We start from the raw sequence: 15,222 nt of genomic DNA, 5'->3' as shown, positions 1-15,222 counted from the left end.
TCACTCCTTAGTGTCCAACCTTTTATACAACTCTTCATACACCTTATCTTTAGCCTTTGCCACCTCTCTTTTTGCCATGCACCTCATCTCCTTATACTCTTGTCTACTTTCTTCATCTCTCTGACAATCCCACTCCTTCTTTGCCATCCTCTTTCTCTGTATACTCTCCTGTACTTCTTCATTCCACCACCAGGTCTCCTTGTCCTCCTTGCTCTTTCCAGATGTCACACCAAGCACCTTTCTGGCCATCTCTCTTTCTAGCTCTGCTGTAGTTACCCAGCTATTTGGTAACTCTTCACTGCCACCCAGTACATATCTTAACTCTTCCCTGAACATCACCTCACAATTACCCTTTTTCAATTTCCACCATTTGATCCTTGGTGCTGCCCTCACACTCATCCTCCTCTTCTTGATCACCAATGTCATCCTACAAACCACCATCCTATGCTACCTAACTACACTTTCCCCTGCCACCACTTTACAGTTTCCAATCTCCTTCAGACTGGCCCTTCTACATAAGATATAATCCACCTGTGTGCATCTTACTCCACTCTTGTATGTCACCCTATGCTCCTCCCTCTTGTTAAAATATGTATTCATCACAGCCATGTCCATCCTTTTCACAAAAATCCACTACCATCTGACCTTCTGCATTCCTTTGTGTAACACCATACCTACTCATCACTTCCTCATCCCCTCTGTCCCTTCACCAACATGCCCATTGAAATCTGCTCCAATCACCAGTCTCTCACCCTTGGGTACAGTCATCACCACTTCATCCAACTCAGTCCAAAATTTTTCTTTCTCATCCATTGCACACCCAACTTGTGGAGCATATGCACTAACAACATTCATCATTACACCATCAATTTCCAGCTTCATAAACATCACTCTATCCGACACTCTTTTCACCTCCAAAACACTCTTAGCATACTGCTCCTTCAGGATAATGCCTACACCATTTCTCCTCCCATCCACACCATGATAAAACAATTTGAAACCGCCTCCGATACACCTAGCTTTGCTCCCCTTCCATCTGGTCTCTTGCACATACAATATACCAACCTTCCTTCAGTCCATCGTATCAGCTATCTCTCTCCCTATACCAGTCATACTGCCAACATTCAAAGTTCCAACCCTCACTATCACAGTCCTAGCCTTTACCTGCCTTCGGGCATGCCTTCCCCCTCTTTTCCTCCTTCTGCCAACAGTAGCCCAATTTCCACCAGCACCCTGTTGGCCAACAGTACTGGTTGCGGTCGTTGTTAACCTGGGCCTTGACCGATCTGGTATGTATATCTCTACTGTTGTCTGCATGTATGATTTGGCAACATTTTATGCCAGATGCCCTTCCTGATGCAACCCTCCCCATTTATCCGGGCTTGGGACTGGCACAAAGAAATGCATTGGCTTTTGCATTCCCAGTGGCTGGGTTACTAATAGAATCCAACCCTTTCCAAAAAGCCATAAATGAAGTCAAAGCCTTGGTAGAGTGGGCCTTGACCCTGCCTGGAATAGGTTTGTCATGATGTGTATATCAAAAGGTAATAGCCTTAGACAAACATTTGGAAATAGTCTTTTGACACAGCTTGTCTCTTCTTCTTACCTTCACAAGAAATGAACAATTGATCCAAAGTTCTGAGTTGTCTGTGGACATCCTAAGTGTGCAGCATCCTTTCTTCTTCATTTTTACGTTAAGGAAAGAAAATGAAGAGACGAGTAGTTTGGCTTAAAGTAAACTCAGATACATCTTTAGTTATAAGAGAAAGATTAGTTCTGAAAGAAACCCTGTTCTTATGGAAAATGAAGTAGGGTTGACCCACCATAAGAGCTTGCAGCTCAAATACCCTTCTTGCAGAAGTCAGAGCAATCAATAAAACTATTTTCAATATTAGGAACCTCAAGTTAGTCAAATTCACTTGTCCATTTGGAGCAAGTGCTAGTTTCTCTAACCCAAAATCAAGACCCAGGAGGGGCTACTCGTTTACTTGGAGGCCTCTTGTGCAAAAGTCCTTTCAAGAACATTTTGGCATGAGACTGCCTTGAAAGTGGAGGACCCATGGGAAGACATGCTGAAATAGTCGATAAATGAACCTTGATAGAGGAATAAGAAAGGCCATTGGATAGTAACTCACACAAATACCATAAAACCAGAAAACAAATAGGCCTGAATGGGTACTTAAAAACCCTTTTCATTTGTTAGTATATGATTTTCTAGTAGTAGGCATTCTTGCCTCCATTAGTACTTGCTGTGCATCCTCAGAAAGCAGGTGTCTAAAAGGAATTAACTGAAGATGCCTGATGCCGGGGTGTATCAAACACCCTTATTCTTGTGTGAGTAGACACAACCTTAATCTTCTGTGCCAACTGCCAGAATATCATAGGCTTGTATGAAGCCCATGGCTGAAATCCATTGAGAAGCTTAACCACATCACCCTTGTAATGATAAAGATAGATACGTTTCCTATGGTAAGGATATCATTAGCATTAATGTCAGGGATGAATTTATGGTTACCTATCCAGTCATTGAGGTTTAAAAGAATAGTTTGAGCCTGTAGGACTTAAACCGAGATTATTTACCATGTCAGTCCAGCATCTGGCCACCATAACATGACAGTATCTATTTTATTAGGGTATTTAATTTACTATGGTTAACAATGACCAACTTGTAAAATCTGATCTCAATCATACAACTTTTAATAATTAGAATAGATGTTGATTCCATTTTAAATAACTATCACAAATTTTTCAAGGAGATATGTCAACTTATGTATAGAGATTTTTGGTACCTACTGGCAACAGACATTTTTGAAACGTAAACCACTGCTCCTTCATACTTAGTTGAATCCATTTACATACATTTTTCATAGGTCTATAGATTAGTATTAGGCTAACTGCCCTTGTGGACCATTTTAAGCCTAACCATTTACCCCATGGAAGAATCACACCCTAGAGGCAAAAGTGTTTTTAGCACTTGTGTTTTATTGCTTTCTATGTGGATTCTACATTATTAAAGTCTGTGTTTGACCAAAACTGTTTGTGGCTCCAGCAAGTACTCTTTTGTTTATATTTGTAACTGGCTTTAGTGGACTTTACAAGATATCTAATTTGCTTGTTCAAGCTGTGGAGGGTGTCCTTTCTCTGCCGAGTCAGTTCCCTCTTGTTCATAAACATTAGTTTCTTCCTTTTGTTGTATAACTTATTTATGCTTGATGTCCACCAGGGTAGCATTTTTTTTTGTGAGGACCTTGTTTTGATCTGTTCAGGTACAGCAGAGTCTATACATTTGTATAGGTGTTTATACAGGGCATTTGTGTACACCTCTGTATAGGAGTCATTGTTAACAGTGGTAGCAGGAGGTTTGAAACTGCTTATGCTATCACTTAGGAGGCTATAGTTTGCTTTGGAGACATTTTTCATCCTTTTTGCTCATGGGGGGCCCAGGTATGATTACTACTTTGAACAAGACTGATTTAGGATCAGACCTTACTAGGGAGGGCAGCCCACAGGGGATACCGCAGAGACCCTCTATGCTAATGTTCATGACTACAAAGTCTAGGACATTCAAGCCCCTTGTGGGGGTGCAGACTTTCTGTTCCAGAGAATTTGTATTAACAAAGTCTAGGAACCTTAGGGCAAGTGTGTTTGTGCTCATGTACAACTCCCAGTCGATGGAACAATAGTTGAACTCACCCATGACCAAGTTATTTGGCTGTATAGTGATTGATTCAAGTAGATCCAGGTAGACAGAGTGGTTCTTGTAGTTCATGGTGGAGGACCTCTAGCTAACAATGATATGGAAGGAGGTTTTACCTACAATTAGTTGGACTTGGAGTAGCTCTAGGGAGTCATACTGTATGAGCAGTCTTGCGGTGTATTTGTCTTTAATGAAGATGGATACACCTATGTCTTTTGTTCTTTCATGCTCGTTTTGAGTTCTGAACGTGTAGAAGGTATTGTAGCCTTGCATGGCTGGTGTGCTCTCTGCGGCCTTGAACCATGTCTCTGTGACTGCACAGACATCAGCATCTTCGAAGATAAGGAGTGCTGCCAGTGAGTGCAGTTTCCAATTTAGACTCCTAGCATTAAGCAGCATAACCTTGAGTTTGTTTCTAGTAGATATTTTTAAGTAGGGAATTTTGTTATGATATTGTGTAAAAAGGCACTACGGCGGAGGCACGTTTCTTTGCCAGTAACTGAAAACCAAGAATCAACAGGTGAAGACCATCTATAGCAAAGCAGTACGGTCTGTCAACCATATCTTCTCAAGCTAGCAGATACTGGATCCCCTGGACTGACACCAGAAGTTAAGACAATTGTCGAGGTCAATCATTTATTGTTTATATTGAGGCATCATCCTGGGCAAATGTAGAATGCTGCTTAGGGTTACTGACATACCTGCCTGGGACATATAATCTGAGAGCTCAGTCATGTCTGTCTTCATATAGTCTGGTGAGATACATCTCAAGTCATTCACTCCAGCATGGACTATGACAGAGTCATAATGGTACTTGTTGAGAGACTTGAGTATGCGCATGATCTGATGGATCCTGGCACCTGACAGACAGCTGACCATGACCTTCTCCATGTCCAGCCTGCTGAGGAGGACATCTGTGGCTTACTGAGGAGTTGCCTATGACAAAGACATATGGTTTTGAGGTGTTTTGCCTTAGGGGCTTATTGGCTGAGACACTGTTGTGTGTATTATTATATGTAGTGGATTCTGTTGGGTTTGCAGTGTGTGCAGTAAGTTTGTGCTTGGGAGGTCTCTGGTCTTTAGGTAGCCTTCTAGTGAGTACCTCCACATATGTGGGTTTATGTGTTGTGAGCTTGTTATGTACAAGAGGTGAAGTGTGTGTGCTGACAACCTGTTTGATGCCTGGTTTGTTGTTATGTGAGAGAATTTATTCCAGAATCATAGTATAGATGCATCTCTCACATATTGTATTTGTTTGTTTTATGAGCAACTGGTTGTCAGTATACATGTGGCAATTGTTACATTGCTTCAGGATGTCCATGTCAGTTAGGCTGGCTGGAGAAGTGGTGGGAAGCTGTCCTTCCATTATGGTAGGTATATACTGTAGTAATAAGTGGGGATTGGCTAGATGGACCAGGTTTTGCTGTAAAACTAACAGAAAGTGGCTATTCTATGGAGGTCTAGAGGCAGAAAACTGGGTAAGTGCTTCACAATGCACAACTAAGTTGCTCGTAAGGCAGTAGTGCAGTCTCTGCGCGGCTCTGGTAAACCGAGCACAAACCAGTGCAAACATGATGCTTAAATACAAGCAAAGTTAAAGGATTTTAAACAAAGTAACCCAAGGGAAAACCCAAGACTAAACCTTATTCCAACAATCCCAACTCAGACAGGTTCTTGGCTGCTCACTTCTGCCACAAGGGTGCTGGGGTGCTTTCTTAATGTAAGATAGCTGGTTTTAGTGCTTAAATGATACCAATCAGTCTAAATTCAGCAAGCTTGAATCTAGCCTGTGCTGTAAAATGCACTTACTAGAAATTCAAAGTGCAGAAAATCACAGTCACAACAGCAGAAAAAAACATTTAAATAAAGCAGCAATTCAATAGAATACTCCCACAAGAGTGTATACAACAAATCTTCCTAGTGTTAAATAATTGGTCTGAAATCCAAGTGCTTAAACCAGAACAAAGACTCTTAGAATAACAGGCACAATGAGCCTTCACCAGCAATTCCAAGCTTAGAAGGTGTAGGCTACACTTTCCTGCCACAAGAGTCTAGACCACTAACCTCCCTTATGTAAAATAACTGTGTTGGAGCCCAAGTACTTAAACCAGAACTAAAACAGTTCCAGAATAACAGACACAATAAGGCTTCAACCAGCAAATCCCAACTTAGAAATGTGTAGGTTATCCTCTCTTGCCACAAGAGTTTAGACCACAAATTTCCTAATATAAAATAACTGGTTTGGAACCCAAGTGCTTAAACCAAAACAAAGACACTTAGAGCAATAGGCACAATAAGCCTTCAACCATCAAGTCCCAGCTCAGAAGGGCAGAGGCTATCCTCTTCTCCCACAATAGTCTAGACCACAAACCTTCTTAATGTAAAATAACTGGCCTGAAGCCCAAGAGCTGAAACCAGAACTAAGACACATTTAGGATAACAGGCACAATAAGCCTTCAACCAGCAATTCCTAAGTTAGGAGAATGTACGCTACCTGTCCTGCCACAAGAGTGTAGACTACAAACCTTTTTAATGTAAAATAACTGGCCTGAAGTCCAAGCACTGATACCAGAACTAAGACACTGTTAAAGTAACCGACACAATAAGCCTTGAACCCACATTTCCCAACTTAGAAGGAAGTTAGCTACCTCTCCTGCCACAAGATTGTAGACTACACACCTTTTTAATCTAAAACCACTGGCCTGAATTCCAAGTGCTTAAACCAAAACTAAGATACTTAGAATAACAGTTACAGTTTAATCAGGCTACTAACAAGCAGTAATAAATGCAGCAGAATAAATGCAATTGAACACTTTTAAGAACAAGCAGCAAAAGCAATATAAAGTAATAAGGTAGGAAGAAACACAAATGCAGTAAAAGCAGCTGAATAAAGTACAGATAAGCTTCCACATACACCAGCTTATATCCAGCTACATGATTATGCACATTTATAAGAAAGATTTCCATCAGTTTTATTGAAGAAGTTTTCTGCAGAAGATTTCTGTCAACTAACATGGCTCAGATATCTAAATATTGTAGGTCGATTCATCTTGTGTGGAGTTGGTTGGGCCTTTAGTGCTTGGTGTGCTTGCTTAATAATTTTGTTGAAGAAAAAACGGAGAAACAATTACATACTGGGAGATTACACTTTCTCAGACAAGGCAAAATGCACTGAATTGCTTTGGTTAAGAATGGCCCTCCAAATCTTTTATTTTCAGTTACATACATTTTGTGTCTTGCTTCACCATATCACTCCCATTTCTGTTGTGTATATTTTTTCTGCTTTCTTTGCTGTTCCCTTAACATTCACTTAAACCAGTCATGATGGTCTTGTCTTTCTGAAAACCTTTTCAGACTGCTGACCTATTGAGTGATAGTAAGTCTCTCAAAAAAGTGTCTCTCCTTTAAATTTCTCCTTAAAGTAACAGACAGCATATTAGCAGTTCTTTTGTTAAGCTTTACATCTTAGCTATCAGTCAGATCAGACGTTCTGATATTCCTTAAAGTATGGCAGGGTCATGGCACTTCATGTTTTCAGATGTAACTTGCAGAGTGTGGCAAGACAAGGATTATTACATTTTTATGGTTTTATCTGTTGAGCAATTCAGTGAGCTTGAGCAAATTTAAAGAAAAATTTGTAAAGCTTAGGTAACATTGCATTAATTTTTCTACTGTGACTCTGCCTCCATTTTAATTTTTCAACTGTGACTCTGCCTCCATTTTAAACAGTAATAAAATAAGAAATAATAAAATGAGCTCAGTGACAACCTCTGGCAGTTGATAACAGTCAACATACGACTGTCTATTCAGACCAAGTTCAGATTGTCCTTGTAGTTCAAATCAATAAACGATGGATGTAAACCTTGTACGTAATAAAACCTTTTATTCAGAAACAAAAACAGGTAAGCGCTTTCACCAGAGTGGCTTCTTCAAACCTCAATGATACACTCTAAGTAGATATGCACACTATATATAGATAAATAACTCTGCATCATAATGACATCATAATTGATTAATAAGCAAACTCAAGGTTTACATCCATCGTTTATTGATTTGAACTCAAGGTTTACATCCATCGTTTATTGATTTGAACTCAAGGTTTACATCCATAGTTTATTGATTTGAACTACAAGGACAATCTGAACTTGGTCTGAATAGAATGTTGTATGTTGACTATTATCAACTGCCAGAGGTTGTCACTGAGCTCATTGTGGACACTCAGTGTCATTTATTTTCTGGTGGTGTGGGTTATTACTTTTATATTAGTAATAAAATAAAACAAACAAAAAAAACCTCAGTCTGACTGAAAACAGCTCACTCGCACATCTCATGCTTACCTACAGGCAATTGGGAGGGCTGACACTTTCCTTAATGATTTGTGTTTGGGATATGAGAAGAAACTTGAATAGCCATTGAAAGCTCAAGTGTCAAAACACGCTGTTTTGTACCTACAGTTCTTTTTCCTTTTAAAGAAGGTAAAAGCTTTTGAAAGATCACATCCTCTTATTGTGTAATTAATCAGTTAATTGTATTTATTTATTAACTTTTGTGGTCGGTTGTAGGGGAACAACAGCCGATGTGATAAATCAGAACATGCACACACACACACACACACACACACACACACACACACACACACACACACACACACACACACACACACACACACACACACACACACACATATACATTGATACATTTCCTGCATATCTATGTTGATTTTGAGGATTGTTAATGCAGTTACTGATATATCATTGCATTCTGAGAAGAGGATTGATATATTGATTAAGTTTATGTAATACTGTGCATGCTTAAATACAGTGATGCTGATATGACATACCACTGCAGCTTTTGCTGTAGATAGGTAAATATTCTAATTAGTTGAGTTTGCCTGTTCACTGAATAATAGGAGAATTACATCCTCCTGTTAAGTGTTTTGGATGCCTCAGGTGTCATTGTTAAGATCATGCCTGCCAGCCAACAGTAACTCTTCTCATAACTTTAACTCCTGTAACAGATTATTGCTGTAAAATTACAGATTTGTGTAAAGACTTATAACTTTGAAAATTGAATAATAAAAGTTGAAGCCTGTTTCAAGAGAGAGTGAAATGGGTGGGGAGAGGGAGATGAAAAAATCAAGGTTACAAGATTTACTCATCACATGTAGGAAATGCACTTTACCTTATCCCTAGCTGCAATGAGTCAGCTATGAAAACTCTGCTGTCAAATGCATTACAATGAAATAGGGTAATAAGCTTTAATCTTCTGTGTTCCTTCCACAGTTACACTAGGTCTTTTGTAAGCTTACTCTTCACAGAGAGTGCAGTAGTATTAATATTCTATTTCTGTACAAAGGTCTTTAGCAGTTTATTTTTTTACCCAAGTGTGCCTGCCTGTCTTTTATTAATTTATTTGCCTTTCAAACTAAAGCTGTTTTTTTCTGCCAGACTGCCAATCAATTGCTCCTCACTGGCCTCCAATAATATTAACTTTTGCTCCATCAGAGAATATCACTTTTTAACATTGCATCGTGAGTAAACAGAGTTTCACTAGATTTCTTTCTTTTATACTCCTGCCAGCTCCTTGGTATATTACTGCCAGCTCCTTGGTATATTACTAGTCCAAGCTTTTTTTTTTCCGTCTTCAAGAGCACAGCAGAGCTGTAATGCATTGTTCAGCTCTCAAGCATTTCCTCTCCTTTTCTCGTTTCCTAGGCCTGCCTTCTGTGGTACTACTAAAGCAGATAAAGATGGCACCTATTCATCTGGGCTCAGAAATTGATTCATTAAAAACAATGAATTGCCTTTCTGGAGTACACAGCCTGAAGCCCTATTTATTTCATCAGGCAGATGAAAACAGAAAGAGGTCAACTTACTTTAACTCATAAAGTCGCAGCAGCATAGAAACATATTGATAAGCTAATTAAATCCTCACAGTACCTTATAACATATAAAAGATTTTCAGCTGGGGTTGTTACAAAAACTGCTTTTGCATTTACTGTAAGTAATGCTGCTTTTATAGACAGAGAGAGAGAGAGAGAGAGAGAGAGAGGGTGGGGAAGCACACACTGCCTTGGGAAATGAACTATAATTAATTACACAGTGTTATTGTATTTTTCCATTTTGAGAAGTATAAAGCCAAGATTCAATTTTTCTGCATCATTTCTGATGTCCTATATCTTGCCCTAGTGCAGAAATATGATTTCTCAGAGTTATGACTGGATGTCAGCATAAGATATACCATTCCAGTATAACAAGGCCTTCATAAAGCAAATGCTATGTGGTTTTTGGTTTTCTTTATGGGGTAATATTTCTACGTGATACACAATGCAAAACTGTTTAAAGTGCAGCAACACTGATCTAATTTATTTAAGTAAATGCACTGTAACTTTCCCTCTTAGCAATATAAATCAGTACGGATGTGTTTATGGTAGTAGAACACCTTTCACAAATAAGGCAGAAAAATAATAACAACACCATCTCTATTTATTTTTACTCTGTATTGCTGTACTAGGAGGGTGCATGATTTACAAGCAAAGCACTCCAGCAAAAGAAAAGAATTGAAAGTGTAAATCGCTGAAATGTATTCATAAGGATATGTTTTTTTTTTCAAACTTGTTCCATAAGTCAGAAAAACCTTTGACTTTTCTAACATTTACTTTCCAGGCTAAAATAATGACTATATCAAAATACATTACATTTGCTAACTCATGTAACAATATTTCATCTCCTTTTAACATGGTAATACAGTTATGACAAAAAAAATAATAAAGATTTGAATTTTATGCATTTTTAAAAATGAATTCAAATGACTTTTATCAGTGATATTATATATCTTTCAGTCACATAATCTTGCAAAGAACACAAAATAACAATAAGTGCAGCATTGATAAAGCAATGATGTAAAGAAAGTCATTTTGAAGTAGCACATTTAGAAATTAAGGAAAATGTCAGCACTACAGGAAATAGTATTACTGGGATAAGAAAAAATATGCACCAAAGTAACACATGTTACAAAGTAAAATGAAGGTGGTAAAGGAGCAAACAAAGGCGGCAAATACTCAAAAGCATATGAACTCCTTACACACTCAGGTATCGAAGACAGGAACAGTCCAAACTGAAATAAAAAAAAATATTTGTGCAGTGGTAAGCACTTTCACCCCTTTGGGCTTCCTCATCCTCGTCTTCTGTCTGATACCTTATATTCAGTCACATACTAAAGTTATTAACAAAAGAAAATGTAGTCTTGCTGGATGCTGATTGTTTTCATTTTGCAGTCAGCAAATGTTCTCTGCCCGCTGTAGTTAGTGCTACATTCCAAGATATGGTTCATCTTCACTTAAAGGCTATACTACATACTCTTAGAAAAAATACAGTCTGACTGCAGATAAGGATCTTTGTGTCAGTGAAGTATGTCCCTTTTCCTACCTATCAGATAAGCCTCATATATCTATATTCAGCAAAGGCTTCCCACCAGAAATGCACATATAATTATTACTTTATGTCTGTCCTTTACAGTTTTAAAATCTTTTCTTAGCTTTTGACATTACTAGCTCTTTGGGAATGTTGTTCCAATAATGCAAAACCCTTTATATGAAACAATATTTTCTTATGTGCCACTTATGAGCTGCCCACACTCTAAGTTGTGGCAGTGCTCTCTTGTTCTTATTCATCCATATCATCTTTAAAAAAACTAGGATTACATTTACATTGTTAACATCCGTAAATGTTTCTATCCTGTAAACCATCTTTATTGAAGACACACAGGTATTCACATGCATGGGAATGTGGGCACACACACACACACACACACACACACACACACACACACACACACACACACACACACACACACACACACACACACACACACACACACACTGTTTGTGTGTATAAAAGAATGTCATATTGCTATTGATCCACTGAATTTCTAAGCTGAAACTAACTAACTAACTAACTAACTAACTAACTAACTAACTAACTAACTAACTAACTAACTAACATAGTAAAAATGTAATATATTGCTCCCGGTAAGGGCTGTACACAATTTTTGCTACACTCCTATGAAATGATTCTATCGTGTTTTTGGCTATATGACTGATGACATTAAGAACTGTGAAATTTTATTTGGAGGGATGATAGCATAAGCTTCCATAGTAATGCCTCTTGCTCTTTACCTAGTATTCCATTGTCCTTTCCTGTTGTTCTCTTACAAATTGCATACGTTTAGACCAAGTGAAATAACTGCACATATATATATTTTTTTATGATTATTTATTACTTTTCTCCCTGAATTAGCCACATTATTATTTGTTTTTGCATGGTTGTTTCTGACATGCTTTAGACATTTATCCATGTCACGTTATCTCATTCTTTAACAGTCAGTTGTGTATCAAGCCTGTTGTATATCTCTGTGTCATTAGTGCAAATGAAGCTTTCTTTTCAAGGCTTTTAAAAAGAGTGGACCTAGTGCTATCCACTGCAGCACCAAGTCATTCCTGTCCTTTTATCTGATTTGATTCTGTATATTGCCACTCTCTGTGGCCTTCTAATTTGCCTTATTTGCCAGTACTGCTTGTATAAAACCCAGTCTAAATCAGTCTAATTCATTCACAAATCTGTATTATGAAATAATAGATATACCTGTAATGGTTTGCAGATATTTATTTTCTGCTCACCATTTATCAAAAATTAAATATAAAAATGGTGAGAAGAAAAATATAAAAAAACACACAAAAAAATCTTTGCAGGGGGGAAACCCCCTGCACCTCCCCCAATGTAAATTTTATATACTAACTGTATACTCACACCACAATGGGGAAAAGGGCAAAAACCCTGCAAAAGCAGTCTGCCGGCTTACACAATACAGTACAGCATGGTGAAACAAGGGAAGGTCTACAAGAGGGTAGTGAGACCAGCTATGTTATATGCGTTGGAGACGGTGGCATTGACGAAAAGGCAGGAGTCAGAGCTGGATGTGGCAGAGTTAAAGATGTTACGATTTGTACTCGGTGTGACTAGGATGGACAGGATTAGGAATCAGTATATTAGAGGGTCAGCTCAGGTTGGACAGTTTGGAGACAAAGCAAGAGAGGAGAGATTGTGTTGGTTTGGACATGTGCTGAGGAGGGATGCTGGGTATATTGGGAAAAGGATGCTATGGATGGAGCTGCCAGGTAAGAGGAAAAGAGGAAGGCCTAAGATATGGTTTATGGATGTGGTGAGTGAGGACATGCAGGAGGTTGGTGTGAAAGAGTATGATGCAGAGGATAGGAAGAAATGGAAACAGATGATCTGCTGTGGAGTTCCCTAACAGGAACAGCTGAAAGATGATGATGACAGCATAGTGAACCAAACCGCAACATTAACTATTTGAACTAAAACTACTCAACCACTAATACAATAATTACTTGTAGGATAGCCAGTATAATGTCATTCTCTTTGTTGGCATCCAAAAAACACCATATACACTGTTCCTTTCTTAATTAATATCCTGGATACCTAATCAGAGCTTTTGAATATGCAAATTCATGCTTGCATACATTCAATGCGCCACTCATTTCTAGCGATCCAAAATTTGTTTATTTTATTGGTGAATGCATAATTTCTCAACAACTGGTGTCAGACTGACAAGACTGATAATTTCAGTGACCTCTTTTATTATAACTCTTAATAGAGGGATTCATTTGGGGAATTACACAAAAAGGTAAGAAAACAATAATCTATAGATCATTAAGGCAGTTTAGGACATAGATGCAATAGAAACGATAAGAGAGAGAGATGAGTAAAGGAGAGTGAAAACAGGGACTTACAACTTTTTGGAGAACATGCAGAGGATGGCTAAAAAGGTAGTGCTCTGTGACTAAATGAGGAATGTTCATTGGGGGTTTTATATGGGCGGTTTAGAATTCCTGTGAAGGTCAAGAAGAGAAGGTGGCCAGATGAGAATTGTGGAGATGTGGACAAAGAAAAACAGATTGGTTATATATCTTATATTTGTGGTGGGGTATAAGAAAGTGCAAATTGTCTGAGATACAGCTCTGAAGGTACAGAAGGCAGTTTATGGTAAGGAATGAGAAATATCTTTGCCTACGTTTACGTGGTTTAGAGGTAGCAAGGAAGAAGGGTGGTCAAGGAAAAACGTGGATGTTCTAATGATAGCATCTGCTGTAAAGAAGCAGAGTATGCACAGATAGAAGGAAGGAAGAACTGTACACTGGGCACTCGGAGAAATGCTTAGTTAAGCTGTAGAAAACAGGAAAGTTAAAAAAGCCGCAGAGATGTAAGATAGATACAAGGGTGCAGGGGGTATTAGATTTGCAGAAAATGACCATAATACTGAATTAAAATAAACGGCTGGGATTATAGCAAATGAGAATCTAAATAGGAAAGTGAAAAATTGTTATGGTGGCATGTATTACATAAGTATAAAAGATTTGAGTATAAGGTACTGAGTGGGAGAGACAGAGACAAAAATACCAGGTGGTAAATAGTTTAAATACTTCTTATTTGAAGGATATTTATATAAATACATGAATGTGTAGAATTATGTCTATATCAGATGATTGCATATTCTGAATAATTTGCAATAACATATATAAAGAGACAAAAATATTGTTAGGATAAGTCTAATTCCAGTGTTAGGCAACTTGTCTTCTATGCATAATTTATCTAAAAGGTTAGTTGTTGGAATTACCAGATCTCTGCCTCTCCTCTATTCTTATATAATTCTAGAATGAATTCCACCAGTTATCACTGCCTTGTGCCCCTATGGATTTATGCATGTTTATATATATATATATATATATATATGTATGTATGTATGTATGTGTGTGTATATGTATGATGCTTGTATGTATTTATGTATGTAAGTATGTACTAATATCCTGTAAGGAACATTGATTTGTACACCTTTGCATTAATTGATTAACTACTATCCTACAAGGCACCATTTTTCTGTTTCTTTGTTGTTATTTATTTTCCTCCTTCAGGCATTTTCTTCTGTGACTAGACTCAAATACGTTCCATTAGCTTGATCATTTGTAATGGCAACAGTTGAATACTGAAAAATATTTTCTTCATAGCACATTTTTTTCATCTTCCATTCATTTTATTAGTTTGTCTATTTTTTTCCCTTTTTTGTTTCACTGCTATGTTATATATCTATTTTCATCTATCTTTCTAAACTGAATATCCAGTTGACATTTTGGACCTTTGCTTTCTGATTGTCTTTCCTGGTTCCATGTGCTTCTGTTCTTAGTGTGCTCCATATTTCTTCTTCTTCCCAGCACCCTTACATTTCCTAAGTGTTCCCCTAATGATTTAAAACTATCTTATTTAAGTAATGCTATCAAAGGCTGGATCCAGCAGCAGGTGACCCAGGCAGTTGAATAGGTCCTCATGCTGGCAGGGGGCCTGTCCACAACTTTAAATAAAAAAAAAAAGTTGTCTTACATTTCTGAGTGACAGAATACTGTCACTTTAAGAATTAAAATAGCTTCCTGCTTACCCATATCCACATCCTGC

This window comes from Protopterus annectens, chromosome 17.part0, assembly GCF_019279795.1.
Source record: "Protopterus annectens isolate FY-2018-M chromosome 17.part0, PAN1.0, whole genome shotgun sequence".
Taxonomy (NCBI): domain Eukaryota; kingdom Metazoa; phylum Chordata; order Ceratodontiformes; family Protopteridae; genus Protopterus; species Protopterus annectens.
Note: the sequence above shows the minus strand (reverse complement) of the source record.